This window comes from Callorhinus ursinus, unplaced genomic scaffold (assembly GCF_003265705.2).
Source record: "Callorhinus ursinus isolate GAN/ISIS: 27379988/994484 unplaced genomic scaffold, GSC_fseal_2.0 scaffold49, whole genome shotgun sequence".
NCBI classification, from domain to species: domain Eukaryota; kingdom Metazoa; phylum Chordata; class Mammalia; order Carnivora; family Otariidae; genus Callorhinus; species Callorhinus ursinus.
The window spans coordinates 7650103-7661798 of NW_027397111.1; positions in this window are offsets into that span (position 1 = coordinate 7650103).

An 11696-nucleotide genomic window follows, 5' to 3' on the forward strand; every position below is an offset into this window, starting at 1 on the left:
ATTGATCTCATTGGGTTTGTGCATATAATTTGGATTGTTTAAGGGAATTTAATTAAGTGTATGCAGTGAGCATTAAGACGGATTCCCCTACACTCATTCACTCTGGGGTAATTAGAGCCAACTGGCAGTCCCATCGTCCTTGCCAGTGACTGGTCTAGGAATAGGCATGTGACACAACTCTGACCAATGAGATGTAAGTAAAAGTCTACCATGGGGCTCCTGGGAAAGGTTTCCATGGTCACCCCTCCCACCCCACATAAAAAGGAAATAAAAGTCCCACTTCCTTCTCTGAAATGTTGTGTCTGAGTAAAATAACGTCATTGCAGCAGCCCGGTCGTGACAAGCCTGAGGGCGTTGCCAATACACGGAGAAGGGCAGAACCAAGAGAATCACAACAAAGTGGAGCTGGAGCCCAGATGTACTGCGTCCACAGCCCACCCCACCTCTGGCCTTCACCTTATGTGAGATCATACATTTCCTTATTATCTAAGCCACTATGAGTTAGTGTTTTCTGTTATTGTCACCCCAAAGAAATAGAAGTTGTAATCAGGATTTAAATGTAAAAATGTAGTTTAAGAAACTTTTATTTTCTAAGTTTTATTAGGCATGTAAAGTTGATAAATTGAGCATCAGTTGTCTTGATACTGGGAGTTGCAGAGAGTATTCTTCTGCACACACAGAACCCCCTGGGACTTTGAAGAACCTAGAAGCAGTGCCAACAGACACATTTCAAAGAGGGATTCATTCCCTTGATCCTCATATGAAAACCTACTGGTAACATGACACATGTCTTCAACTGTGGCATTAAATATAAACTCAGAGAAGACATATCTGCAGGAATCACAAATACTGACTTCTTCTGCTATCATTTCTGGTGGAGAAAGAAAAGTTAGAGAACCCAAAGGAATAAAACACAAGTAGTCGTGCTCTCGGGCAATGACCAAAGGGGACTCCATAGGCCAAGCGTCCCCAGCTCAAATGCCTTTAGGGTTCAGGCAATTTCTGTAACTGAAATTGAGCAGAAGTGAGGCCCTAGGAAATGGTGGTCCCACCTAGAGGGAGTGCCTCCACCCAGACCCACATGATGTTACCATGAGGAAAAGCTACAGCTTCAGTGTTGCCAGATCTTCCCCTTTTCAAGAAAAGCCAGAAACCTGGCTCATATGAATTTTTAGATCAAGCCAACCGATTCAACTTCAAAAATAAAAACAAAACATTTGTGTGGCCAAACGAAACACATCTAGAGGCTGTCCACAGGCTGCCAGTTTGCAACCTCACCCCATAGTTTTGCAGCATGCCTGTACAGTACACATGTGTAAAAGCTGAGACATCTGCCCCATGCTGCCAGCCCGGGCCACCATTTCCCTCCCACAGGTGCTTCTTAGACACTTAAATTCGGGTCCCATAGCCGAAAAGAGGTGATTCATACCAATAGCCCAGCCAAAAGGATTAGCCGCAAAATGTACCTGCAGAGTTGAATGAATGATTTGTCATACGGGGCTGTTTAAGTGTTGTCCTCTGGGGCGCCTGGGTGGCTCAGTCGGTTAAGTTTCTGCCTTCGGCTCAGGTCATGATCCCGGGGTCCTGGGATCAACTCCTACACCAAGCCCCACAGTGGGCTCCCTGCTCAGTGGGGAGTCTGCTTCTCCCTCTCCCTCTCCCTCTGCCTTCCCCCGGCTCGTGCTCTCTCTCTCACTCTCTCTCTCTTTTGCTCTCCCTCTTTGACTCTCTCAAATCAATAAATAAAATCTTAAAAAAAAAGTTGTCCTCTGCTTCAATGCTGAAGACTGACACGTAATTTGCATTTCAACTCTTGCCAGACCCAAGTTGCGTAACAGTGATTAGCCACAAATGTGATCAGGCCTGCTGAACTCCTCTGCTGTGTTCCTAGGCTTTCTAAATTAGGATCAGCCATTCACTCAGATGAAAGAACTAGACACACACACACACACACACACGAGAGAGAGAGAGACTGAGACTGCTAGTTGCTGGAGTCTCATCACACGTCTCTGGAGCTTCCCAGTTTAGCCCAACACAGTCTGCAGTCTGCAGGGGTCACATGACAAATATTCCCTGGTTTCTTGAAGATAAGAGTAAACCCAAGACCTTGTGCATGCCTCTGACTCATAGAAAAATCTGCTCATTTTCATGGGTCTATTTGTGTGTTATTTTAAAATATGTGTGATCTGACACATTTTAACAGGAGGAACTTAGGTTAGATATTAAGAACAATTTCCTAACAGATTGTGAAACATTAGAGCAGGTTACAAATAAGGAAGTAGAGGCTCCATCTCTGCAGGACTTTTCCCTAGGGTAAACGCCTGATTCTGTCGGTCAGATGCTATCACTGAAGTCCGTGGTGTTTGTGTGAGATGTCTCTTCCAGCCTGCTCTTCAGTCTTAATAAGAGCTGCCATTTATAACTTGCTCACTGTTGTAGGTCCTTATCAAGTCCTCCTGGAAACCCAGTAAGACAAATTATCCCCATTTTACAGATGAGGAAGCTGAACCTCAGAGAGATGAAATAACTTGCTGAAGTTCACCCTGGCAGGGCTAGGATTAGGGCCTACCTCTGTGCGGCTTCCAAGTCTAGGACCTTTCTATAAGGCCATGTTGCTGCAGCTCCCTTGGCAGAGCACCCATGACTACCTGGGAGAGGAGAGACCAAAGGGCAGGTTCAGGCAAGGAAAATATTATCCAAAACATTTGTGAGAGCAAGGCTGAGATCCAAAAAGGAAACCAGTGTCAGGAAGAGAGATAAGATGCCAACCAGGGCGGAGACAGAGACACAAAGGGGAGGCAAGGTCAGAACCTGGAAGTCAAGGGATATCCTTCTAGAAATGCGTTGCACTGACTTGGACAGTCCAGGAAGTGAAGATAGTGACCAGGGAGTTCCTTTTAAGCAACACTCCCCTTGTGCTGCCGAGCCTGCCAAGCACCAGGCTGGATGCTGCTGACCTGCCCAGCTCAGCTTTTCCTTTGGTGACTCCTGACTTGCTAACAGTGCCCTTGGACAATTCCCATTCCCGCTGTCCCACTTGCCAAGCAATTGTCTTTGATGTACAGGAGCTGAAACACTGTGCAACAATGATTCTGCCATGTACTCAGCTGTTCAGAATACCTGTAACGGTGTAACTTCCCTTCTCTAAAATATTATCCCTGTTGTTTCTGCCCTGCAAGGGCCTAGGCTCCTGGAATAGCATCATTGCTACAACCTAAGAGAGGGCAGGTTGACAACTAGTGGGTGCCTACAGCACCAATATATGATATGTGAAACTGCACTGACTTTCCTACTTAACACTTGTGGCCGAAAAGAGCTAGTGTCTGTATTGTGAAATAACCAAAGAGTAGCTCCAAGACAACTCTGGAGGAAGGTGGGGGGCACCTCTACATTATTTCAAGAGGTAATCTGGGTGCCTGTTTTGTTTTACTGGAGTATAATTAACATACAGTGTTATTATAGTTTCCGGTGCACAGCATAATGATTTGACAGTTCTATACATTACCCAGTGCTCACCACAAGCACTGTCACCACCTGTCACGAAACGTTATTACCATCTTACTGACCATATTTCCCCATGCTGTACCTCTCATCTCCGTGACTTATTTATTTTATGACTGGAAGTTTGTACCTCTTAAGAGCTTGTTCTCCCAAACTCCAGTTGGCCTTAGGAGCTCACCACCTGTCACGAAACGTTATTACCATCTTACTGACCGTATTTCCCCATGCTGTACCTCTCATCTCCGTGACTTATTTATTTTATAACTGGAAGTTTGTACCTCTTAAGAGCTTGTTCTCCCAAACTCCAGTTGGCCTTAGGAGCTCTGTACTCAAATAGGAGATCTAAAGAAATGAATGCAACCACAGAGACACAGGAGAACAGACTCACTAGGTTCAGTTCCCAGCTGTTCGACTAGAACTGACACCCAGTTCTTTCCGTTAAACTCAAAACTTTCTGGAAGCTCAGGCCTCAAGGATCGGAAGGCACGCCCAAATCTGTCCTGCTGGTCAGTGCCTTTGGGAAGTTTTTTCATTCAGTCTATGCTTTCCTGACGCACATTCCTCTATAATAAGGGCGGAGAGAGAAAACTAAAGCAGAAATTTAAAAAAGAAGTCAGGTCTTTTCTTTTTTCTGACTGATCATAGCTTGGCCAGGTCAATAAATGAATGCAAGGATACATCCGCCTGAAATTATTTATCTCACCCCACCTGCCACTCACTGTGAAAAAAGCCGGAGCTGACTTATCTATGACTCCAGGGGAAGGTTAAAGCTCTCCAAAGCCTTCTGAGAGTTTGGCCTAGGGAGTAACAGGGTTCTGGGGAATGCTTTGGATTTTAGGCTCATTCATTTATCCCACAATCATTTATTGGGTTCCACCAATCTTCTAGGTGCTGAGTTAGGAGTGGGGGAGTGCTCTGGAGATGACCAGAGCACAGATCCTGCTCTCCAGCTGCTCCGGGGGGGTAGCGGGGAGACAAAGCATGAATTAGATGGACTGCAGATAGAAGGAAGAAAATGCTAAGTGTCACGAAAGAGAGAGAACCACATAATACTCATCATTTATATTTGAATGGGACTTTCTAAGGTCAGTTTCCTTATATTATCTCATTTGCTCCTCAGCACACCTGTCGTGGACATCTGCAGTGATTCTTGTCCAGCATCCTCTCACCATTCTGATCAATGTACCCCAGCTTCTCACTGGAGAACCTCCACCCACCCATTCTCAGCCCATGTGCTGTTGCCAAGACTATGCCCCAGTGTCTGAGGAGGACAAATCTCCTGGGCCCCAGGCAATCCAAGCAGCCAATTCTCCTGGCCATAAGGACCACCTCAGGGATGGGAACATGACCCAGTTAGAGCAACGAGAATTTAGCTGGGACTTCTGCAAAAGTTCTCAGGCTTGTCTGCTGGAGTTAAAGCAGAAGGACTAGGGTTCTGGGCCTGGTGCCAGCCATCTTGTCACTCTTTAAACCTGAGCCTGAAGGCGGCAGTAAAATGCAGAGCTGAGAGTCCTGATGGTATCACTTGAGCTCTGAATTCACCAATGCCTGAAGCCATCTCTGCCCCTAGACTTTTCACCAGTGTAAACCAGTAAGTACCCTTTTGTCAGAGGCCGATTTGGGTTGGGTTTTCTGTCACTTAAAACAGAAAGAGTCATGAAAAAGGCTCTAACTCTATGAGATAAATATTTCCATCTCTTCTATAAAAGAAACACTGAAGTTCACATAGGTAAAAAAACAAAACAAAACAAAACAGAAAACAGCTAAGAAGTAGCAGAGCCCCCTTCTGAACCCACAAAGCCTGATATCAGTTTGTCAATTCAGTCCTTCACACTACAGCTGCTTCCCTCAGTCAGAGAAATCCTGAGGAAGCATAGATAACTAGGCTGGAAAGATTAGCCAGACTTCATAGGAGCACCAGTTGAGCTGGACTGTGAAAGACAGGCTGGATTCCGCCTAAGATGATGGCAAAAGTACTATGGGTAAAGGAAGGGTCATATACAAGGTCATGGATATGAGAAACTCAGGGGTAGCTGGACAATAGCAAGTACTTCAGTTTGTCCAATGCATTGGGTATATAAGAGAAGATAACAGAAAGCTTATTTATGATCAGAATGTTTGGGGAAAGGCGCCTGGGTGGCTCAGTTGGTTAAGCGACTGCCTTCAACTTCAGGTCATGATACTGGAGTCCCTGGATCGAGTCCCGCATCGGGCTCCCTGCTCAGCAGGGAGTCTGCTTCTCTCTCTGACCCTCCCCCCCTCATGTGCTCTCTCTCTCTCATTCTCTCTCTCAATAAATAAATAAAATCTTAAAAAAAAAAAAAAAGAATGTTTGGGGAACTTGAAATTTATCCTGAAGGTCAGAAATTTCCAAACCCCACTGTATGAAAGAATAGGCTTCAAGTGACAGGAACTCAATTTTGGCTAGCTTGGTTGTGCAGCATCTTGGGGATGAGGTCCAGGAAAGAAGATTCCAAAGAACCCAATGAGGAAAAAGAGTCAAGTTCTTGGCTTTGAGTTCCAAAACAGTATCTTGAAACCAGGACAAGATGTTGGAACTGAAGCAGGACTCACCTCTTTGAGACTGAAAGCAAGAAAGGGAAGTTCTCAGGAGCCAGAAATCAAAGTCAAAGCTAGCATAGTGAGCAGAATCTGAAGCTGGGACAGGATGGCCTTAGAGATTAAGGATGAGATTTTGACATTGATGTGGCAACAGAAAATGAAGCCTTGGGCCCTGATGAGACCTGGACTTATAACAAAAGTCCTACCTGCTCCACATAGGAAGATAGAAAAACCCTGTTAACTAACCAGGGGAAGGAGCAAGAGAGCTTGCCATTTGCCTAGATCACAGGGAGAAGAACAATCATCTGTGATAGACTGGAACCGCAAGCCTGTTGTTGTACCAGCATGGGACCTAAACTCGCAGGTACATCAGGTCCTGTGCCTTATCAGGTGTAGGTCACAAGATATTGAGCAAAATACAAGCAAATTCATACCTAGATAGCATAATAAACTTGGAGAACATCAATTACAAGGAACAAAAATCTTAAAAGCAATCTATGAAAAAAGACAGAGTACCTACAAAAGACTAACAAACTGTAGCGAGCTACTCATCAGCAACAGTAAATGCTAGAAGACAAAGAGATATCTTAAAACTGCTCATCTATTGAGCTGCAAAGGGCAAGAATGAGAATCAGAAGAGTGCCAAGTAATCATGCAGAGAGTGATGTTTTAAGAACCAGGCAGTAATGCAGCATTATTTACAATAGCCAAAACATGGAAACAACCTATCAGTGAATAAATAGATAAGAAAATGCGATACACACACACGCACACACACATGTACATAAGTGGAATATTATTCAGCCATAAAGAGGAAATCCTGCCTTTTGTGACAACATGGTTGGAGCTTAAGGATATTATGCTAAGTGAGATAAGTCAGAGAAAGACAAATACTGTGTGATCTCACTTATTTATATATGGTGTCTAAAAAAAAAAAATTACTCAAACTCACAGATACAGAGAACAGATTGGTTGCTCCTGGAGCTGGGAGTTGGAACAGTGAGCAAACTGGGTGAAGGTAGTCAATGTACGACCTTTCAGTTATAAGATAAATAAGTCATGGGGATATAACATACAGCACTGTGACTAGTTATCAAGACTGCATCGTATATTTGAAAGCTGCTAAAAGAATAGATTTTAAAAGCTCTCACCACGTGGGACGCCTGGGTGGCTCAGTTGGTTAAGCGTCTGCCTTCAGCTCAGGTCATGATCCCAGGGTCCTGGGAGCGAGTCCCGCATCGGGCTCCCTGCTCAGTGGAGAGCCTGCTTTCCCCTCTGCCTGCCGCTCCCCCTGCTTGGGCTCGCTCTCTCTGACAAATAAATAAATAAAAGCTTAAAAAAAAAAGTTCTCATCACAAGAAAAATATTGTAAATATGTATGGTAATGGACATTAACTAAACCTTTTGTGGTAATCATTTTGCAATATATACATATATCAAATTTTTATGTTGTACACCTAAAAAATAAGATGTTATATGTCAATTATATCACAATTAAATAAACCAAAACAGGTGGTTAGTTATGTCAAAAGCTGCCAAATAGATAAGAACGATTGGGACAGAGAAATGTCCATTGGATTTGGTAACCTAGAAATCACGAGTAAATCTGACTTCATGGTTTCAGTAGGGGGTGGAGGACAGAAAGCCGGTGTGAGGAGGCTGAAGTCAACACGAGGAAGTAAATTTATACCTCCAAAAACCCCTTTGCTTCAAACACATGGCCATGGCATTTAAAATGTAAAAATGAAAAAAAAATTAAAAATAAAAATGATTTTTTAAAAAGACATACCTATCCCCATGAACCAAAAATGGAATAGGAACACAGTACTATGAGTGGGATGAAGTCTCAGGTTTAGGGGCTCTGAGTCTAGAAGTTGGATAGCGGCAGCTGGTCGAGTTCAGCTCCTGTGGGAGTAACGTGCTCCCCTCAGTGTGGGAGACTGATGCTCACAGCTCCATATCAGAGGCTGATGCGGGCTCCACAGCTTATTTAAAAATAAATAAATAAATAAAGGCTGAAGAAAATAGCTGTCAATCTGTGGGCTCTGTCTTTATTAGAGCCCAGGGAGGTGAGGAATGAAGAGTCATCTGCTGGTCCCATGACTAGATCCGCCATATCCCTAATATCTGGGGATGGAGCACCATGGGCAGAGGCCCTGGCTCTAGGTTGACACCCAGAGGACCCCATGGAGGCATCCTGGGAAGGGATGAGGGGAAAGTTAGAGAGAGAGAAATCAAACAAAAACAAATACTTCCTCACTCAAAAGCCTATGAACCATAATTCCAAAACGTATGAAAGGACCTCCTGGTGGGAAAGGCAGCCTTTAAAATTAACAATCAGATCAGAAATTTTCTCAAATTTCCTCTGGAAATTTGTAAAAGAGTATAAAAAGACTTTAAAATAGTATGCTGAACATGTTCAGAGATGAATGCACACCTTCCATTTCAAAAGGAAAGTGTGAAGCAAAAATAAGCTGAAATGAAACAACACGAACCATAACCAATTAGAAATCCTTGAAATGAAAAATACCCTAGGGGCACCTGGCTGGCTCAGTCAGCAGAGCGTGCAATTCTTGATCTCGGGGTCTTGAGTTCAAGCCCCACATTGAGGGTGGAGATTATTTAAAAAAAGAAAAGAAAAATACCTTAGTTGAAATCTCAGGGGCCATAAATGGGAGAAGTTCTAGAGTAAGTTACTCTCAAAGAGTATATTAGAAAATTGGAAGAGGGAATAGAGGAATTCACTCAGAACACAGCATGAGATTAAAAAAAAGAAAGAGGGCACCTGGGTGGCTCAGTTGGTTAAGCGACTGCCTTCGGCTCGGGTCATGATCCCGGAGTCCCGGGATCGAGTCCTGCATCGGGCTCCCTGCTCGGCGAGGAGCCTGCTTCTCCCTCTGACCCTCTCCCCTCTCATGTACTCTCTCTTTCTCATTCTCGCTCTCTCAAATAAATAAATCTGAAAAAAAAGAAAGAAAGAAACAGCAATTAAAAATATGAAGAATACATGAGGAGGTTTAAATATATATAATAGGAGTTCCAGAGAAAGAGAATTGAGAGGAATGATAGAAAAAGCAATATTTGAAGAGAAAATTACTGAGTCTTTTCCCAGAATTGAAGAAAAAGTCCTAGGAATGAAAGAAATTTACATTCAGCCAAATTATTATTCGCGGGTCTTGGGAGAGGGGGAATCTCAGCATATAAAAACTAAGAAATGTTTGCTACTCACAGGCCCTTACTAAACGAACTACCGGATTTTGATTCTAACACATACATCTGTTCATATGTTCTCATCTCCAAAATCATAATGTGTATTACAGTCAATCAGCAACTTTTATTCTTAGTTTTGTTTTCTCCTTAAAAAAAAAGTCTAGACTTCTATTTGCTTAGTTTTCTATGTACTTATCCTAATGTGCCATCGAATGTTCCATCAGCTGTGCAAATCTGCTCTCCAGGATATTTATTCCCATTAGGCACTCTGTTCCATCTACTTGAAGAGATCTCCCCAGAGCCTTCTGACTTGCTGCAGAATGAACTGGCTGTTCTCAAAGCCTGTGGCATCATCACTACCTTAGATTTTCTATTCAGCATCATTTTGGCGATTTTCTTCACCTCTGCCTTATGATGAAGACCTAGTCTCCTGGTTCCCATTTTTCTTCCCTCTTGGTTTGTCCCCTTTGTTTTAGTGAAGCAAATTCTCCTGTTGTGTCCCAACAGTGCACTGGAAGGAACATTTTTTGAGACTTCGCACGTCTGAAAATATTTTTTTCCTACCCTCACTTGATAGCTTGGTAGGGTTAGAATTCTAAGTTGGAAATTATTTTTTCCTCAGTATTTTGAATGCATTTTCCCATTGTCTCATAGTTTTCCATGAGAAAACTGAGAATTCAGATGCATCCTGATCCTTGAGCATTGGTGGAAAACTGTTCTTCCTTTCCAAAAGGTTTTAGGAATGTCTCCTTGCCCACAGGTTCTGGAATTTCTCCATGGAGTACCAATTTTCATTCATTCTGCTAGACTTTTAACGGACTCTCTCATACTTTATGATGATGCCTTCATTTCAGCTCCAAGTTTGCTTGTTTGTTTGTTTTTTAGGGTGAAGGCCTCATCTCCTATTGCCATGTCATCATTAAAATCCCATCCTCAGTGCCTAAGACCTATTGTGTTCCAACTTCGGATTCTGCTCACCATACTAGCATTGGACTCTTCTTTGATTTCTGGCACCTGGGGATTTCCCTTTCTCACTCCCAAGCTGCCTTGGTGATATCGTCCCGTCTCATGACTTTAAATACCATCTATAATGAGAACTAGCAAATTATTTATCCACACCAGACCTCTCCAAACCTGCATAGTATGCTTCTCCTTGATATCCCCATGTGTATGTCCAATAGAAATTTCAAACTTAAAATTTGAAATCCAAACTCCTGATATTCCCCCTAAACCTGCCTCTCGCTCAGCCTTCCACTTCTCAATAAGGGCATTCTTCCATGTGCTCAATCTGAAAACCACAGAGTTACCCTTGACTCTTCCCTATGCCACAACCACATTCAATGCTTTCAGGAAATCCTCTCAACCTGCCTTAAAACATACCCAGAAACCAGTGAATTCTCACCATCTCCATTGCTAACACCTTGGTCCACACCACATCAAGTTTGGCCTCAATTATTAGCCTTCAACTCAATGTTGTTGAACTGTCACTGTTGCCCCTTATCACTGGTTGCCCCCAATAAATTACATTACATATTCTTTTTTCTTTTTCTTCTTCCTTTTTTTACGTAGGCTCCATGCCCAATGTAGGACTTGAACTCATGACCCTGAGATCAAGAGTCACAAGACTGAGCAAGCCATGCACGCCTTTTTTTCTTTCTTTTTTTTATGTAAGTCCTGTATTCATGTTCTTGAGGCGCCCATTCCCTCAAATCCGCCCTGGCCCTGTACTCTGCTTTAAATAAGAGAATGTGGCAGAACTGATGCTTGCCCGTGATGAGCCAAAGCCTTAAGAAGACCCCATAGCCCTGGGGCGCCTGGGTGGCTCAGACAAGGTAAGCATCTGACTCTTGGGTCTTCAGATCGGGTCATGATCTCAGGGTCGTGAGATCGAGCCCCACACTGAGCCCCATGCTCAGCGCAGTCTGCTTAAGATTCTCTCTCTGTCTCCCTCTGCCCCTCCCCCTTGCTCATGTTCTCTCACTTGCTTTCTCTCAAGTAAATAAAATCTCTAAACAAAACAAAACAAAAACCCAAGAAGGCCCCGTAGCCCTGAGTTGCCATGTAAGAAGTCTGGCTACCCTGTTGGAGAGGCCACGTGAAGAGGGAGAGCATATGAGACCACCTAGAGGTGAACCAAGGAGTCCAATCAACAGCAAAGCAGCCAGACATTTGATCCGCATGTTGCTGTTGCAGCCAGTCCCCAACTATTTGTGAACACACGTGAATGAAGAAGCCACAGTGGACATTCCAGGTCCAGTAGAAATTGCTAGCTGGGCTGTGCCTTGTCCAAATTCCTAACCCACAGAACCATGAGTAATAACAAGAGTTTGTTTGTTTAAGCCTCTAAGTTATAGGGGAGTTTATTTTGCCACAGAATATAACATCAACTCTAGTGTCCCTCCTTCCTCTTTCACACCCCCCAC